Source organism: Terrapene carolina, unplaced genomic scaffold (genome assembly GCF_002925995.2).
Source record: "Terrapene carolina triunguis isolate 2854851 unplaced genomic scaffold, T_m_triunguis-2.0 Scaffold714, whole genome shotgun sequence".
Taxonomy (NCBI): domain Eukaryota; kingdom Metazoa; phylum Chordata; order Testudines; family Emydidae; genus Terrapene; species Terrapene triunguis.
Window position 1 is genome coordinate 18,140,247 of NW_020665065.1, and position 3,784 is coordinate 18,144,030.

A 3,784-nucleotide genomic window follows, 5' to 3' on the forward strand; every position below is an offset into this window, starting at 1 on the left:
GAGGATCAGCCCCAGAGAAGCCAGACTCATGTTTAGCCTCAGACACTGGGCTGGCCAGAAAACCACTCCGCTTTGCAAGACATTTTGAGGGTTCGAATTTTGGTTTCTTTCCAATTCTGAGTGTAAATGAGCCCCTTCTAAACTGGCAGTTGGGGACTTGATTGGGCTGTGGAACAGCTGTTTTCAAACCCCAGTTCTGCCCGATTCTCCCGGCTGCTAGATGAGGGGTACTGGCTGCTCTGGGGTAGGTCTCTCACTCGCTTTCAGATCTAGCTACACCCTGGAGCCGAGAAACCTTCCCAACAACATTTCAATACGTTTCCTTGGAGCATTCGATTATTCAATGGAAAAAAGTTTAATTGAATGTTGTTGTCCGGCTTTACCCAGCCTGGGAGAGCACAGCAGGCCCTTGCATAGTTCGAACGGACACGTCAGAATGGCTGGGGGTGGGGGGTGCCACTCTGAATTGCTCGCCCCTTCCCTGATTGGGAGCCAACCCCCCCCCCCATGCTCAGACTGGCCCTCTCGGCCCTCACCCCTTAGAAATTCTTTCCTTAAAAACATAAAATAAAAACCCTTTCCTACCAGACCCACTTTATGTCTGCTTGGGGGCCCCGGGCTACCCGCTCCCTGGGCTGGTGCCCAACCCTCCCTGCCCAATTCCCTTGGGCACTATGGTCCCAGACGGAGCTCACCTGTCCCAGTTGCTGGTGTAGCATTGCCAGTCCCAAGTGGTCAAAGTTCATGAGATGGGCCCTAAGCAATCCTGAGATTAGAATAAATGCTCAGTGCTGGGTCTGTCTCTGCCTGCTAGCAGGGCGCCTTTGAGGTCCCCTTTCACAGCTTTTTGGGGTCTCTCTCCATGGCTTTAGGGTGACCTGTCACAATGCTTCTCCACAGATAAGAGCTAGGAATTGCACCTTTGTTTTTGGTTTTGTTGTTAGGAAAGCCCAGATTCTCTCATAATCCCAGCACTCCAGAAGCTGGGGCTTTAAAAAAAAAACACCCGATATTGTGAGACTCGCAATGAACTCATGAGCTGGTAACACAGTTTAAAGCTCGAGGTTTGTTCCCACCCACGGCTCCCAGCGCCAGGCCCAGCAGAGGCAGACTCCGCAGGACCTCAAAGGGCTTTGCAGCATTACTGAAGGAGGGCTCCTCACCCAGCTCTGTAGCACCTCAGGCGCCTGGCTGGCTGGAGTGACGACAGGGGCAGATGGGGACGGGGAGTTCACTCTGCCCAGCAGCAGGACCAGTCAAAGCTAAAAGGAAATGCAGGAAAGTGCCTGGGGAATGTAACGCCACCAGCCTTCACCCTGGAGGAGGAGGAGGTATGCAGCACCAATTCCCTGCTCTATCGCACAGCACCTTGCAGGGTGCTGCAGATGGGATCTGGGAGAAGTGACCCCCCCACGAGGAGTCCCCTAACTCCTCCTTCCCAATCCCACTGGCTCCTCCCCCACGACACAAAGGGATGATTTGTTCCCAGGTAACCAGGAACTTTGTTCCGAGCAGTCGGCAAACCCAGGTCCAGATTGCTCTGGGGGCAGGGGTAGATCAGAGCTCACCACCGCCCAGCATCCAGGCCTGGAGCCTTCAAATCTCCCTGGCTGGCAGGGTGAGCCTGAGGCACACTGAGCCCATCGTGTCCTGCAGGACAGCGCAGCATTGCCTGCGTGAACCAGCCAGACGGGGGCGCTGCCTGCAGCTGGTTCGCTACGTGGAGCTCGCGGGACGTTGTTTGAGGGCTCTCTGATGCTCCCCCGCATGGGGTCTCTGCACAAGCACACCCAGAGCTATTCCAAAGGAAAATATTTGTGTGCAGCAATCAGAGACACAATGATAATACAACCCCCCTCCTCACCCCTCTGGTGCTTCACTCAGGAATTCCGCCAAGGCCTCACTTTGCATTTCCATGCCCTGAGCTGCAGGTTACGACAGGACAGAGGCAAACATGGGCTCATGCCACCAACCCACGCCAGGGGCTGCGCTTTGATAGTCTCTCAGGCACTGGCGATACTGTGTGATGGGTGAAGGACGGGCTTTGCCTCCTCGACCATCTTTCATCCCTCCACTCCCCAGAGACGACCTAGGAAATATTCCAAATCGCTTGTCACCCTGCCCTGGAGGTTTCCTGTAGTTCTCTCCCCGCATTATTTGTTACTAAGGACAACAGCGTGAGAGAGAATCTTGCATCATCATCATTCACCCCACTCCCCCAAGTCAGCAGCAACTTTCGCACCGCGGCACCTGCTGGTTGCTGGGGAGATGATTATGATGCCCCAGATCGGCTGATGCCCGATCTCAGGCAGGGAATCAGGAGCAGGTACAGCTGCGCTCTCCAAATGCAAGGATCTGGCTCCACACAGGAGTCCTTCGGCATACAGAGCATAGGAGAGGAACGGAAAAGCTGTCCCTCCTCAGCCTCTCTGGGATGTTTCCCAGGAACGGCCAATGAAGGTAACCTCCACAGCAGACGTGATCCATTGTTGCTGGCAGAGCAGCCCAGACCCAAGAGATGGACTGCAGTATGGGTGGATGCGTTCCTGCCACATTTAGGACCAAACATCGATAAAACAGCCCCTTCCCTTCAGCTGTAAAAATGCCTCACCTTTGGAATCACCTGTATTGGTGATTTCCTCCCTCTTCCCCGGCTCTGTTTTACACTCTAGATGGGTCCAGCCTCACGGGTGTCTCCTGCCATCTCAGCTAGACTGTGATCTTCTACAATAGTTTCCCATGCAATAACTGTGTAAGTGACAAGGTGATCACTGCTTTCCTCTTTGCCTTGCACTGGTGATTACGTTATATGCTCTACTGCAACTGGTTCTCCTCTTGCTTACGCTGGTGTAAATCTGAGCTAGTCCAGTGAAGCCACCAGGACTACCCTAGTGTACAAGTGTAAGGGAGAGCGGGAACAAGCCCTTTTACTTGCGCACTACGACAATTAGCTGCTACCACTATACAATGAATTGATGCTGTTGTGAGCAACAGGCACCCAGCTCCTGGGGGTGCCCCATGTAGGCTGCACTAGTACTGGAAGTTACTGGTCACTACTTGTGGGTGAGTGCTCAGAATACATAAAGAACCTAATTGAGCAGCTCCCCAGCTGGCGTAAGTTGGCACAGCCCCTTTGATTTCAATGGTGTTTGGGTTTTGACAGCAATTGAGGCCCACAGTTTCTAATCTTTGAGACATGAGACAAAAAGATGAATCCCTGAATGGCGAACCCCAACGGCCCCTATATCTCCATCCTCCACTGCGGCAGAGAGGAAGCAAGTGTTCATGGCAGAGCTATAATGAAAGTGCTTCCGAGTTTATTTTTCTTTTACTCCAAAGTAGCTCTTGGCCATTAATTCGACTTACAGGGCTGGAGGTGAAAGCTATGAGTTACTTGTTAAATATGACACCCTTGGGATTCTGGTACGCTGCCACCGGCACCCTCCATCCTACTCTTTCTGGTCCTTGCTGCTCAGTCGTGGTATCTACACCACAGGTGGGTCATTGCTTGACTTTTTTATTGCTATTTTCAACATAACTTTGGAATTCCAACTTAAGTTCTCCTGCCAGACACCATCATTACTGATGCAAGGTGGGCTGTAGCAGCCGGAAGATGGACTGTAAAAAGCTGGAGGAAGAGAACCCTAGATCTGGAAGCTGGGCTGGACGGCTGGAGGGGAACAGCCAAAATTGCAACAGGCTGACTGACAAACTCAGCAAGATGAAATTGCTAAAAGACACACACACACACACACACACACACACACACACACACACACACACA